Source organism: Theobroma umbraticum, unplaced genomic scaffold (genome assembly GCF_002168275.2).
Source record: "Theobroma umbraticum cultivar Fairchild unplaced genomic scaffold, ASM216827v3 scaffold_39.0, whole genome shotgun sequence".
NCBI classification, from domain to species: Eukaryota; Viridiplantae; Streptophyta; class Magnoliopsida; order Malvales; family Malvaceae; genus Theobroma; species Theobroma umbraticum.
In genome coordinates, this window is record NW_018397281.1 from 210,908 (window position 1) to 211,400 (window position 493).

A 493-nucleotide genomic window follows, 5' to 3' on the forward strand; every position below is an offset into this window, starting at 1 on the left:
TTCACATGGTATTCTCTTTTGGTTTATTTCATTTGCATTTCATTTAACATGCATTTTCATGCATTTCATTTTCATTTCCTTTTAATATCACCTTATCACCCAATAATATTTCATGCACATTTCTTTTGCTAATAACCTTTTCCATCCCATAAACCAATAAGGCTTCATGCACTTTTCCATTCTTGAATCCGATTTAGCCTCCTTTAAACCAATAGGATTTCATGTAATTAAATTATTCTTTCTTTTTCTTTTATGTAGGTAGATATCACAAGGAAAAAAGTCTTGCAATCATACTTTTTCACTTGTATGAGCGGATTCTCCCAAGTTCCTCCATCAACTCAAATTTCTTTATTTTATTTTCTTTTCATCAAACATTTTGATTATACCTTTTTCTTTTCGAGTCACATTACCAATCTTACTTTGTTTGCCATGGGCTATCTTTGTCAAACTATGGTTTTCTTTTCATTAAATATTCTTTGTTCTTTTTCTCTTT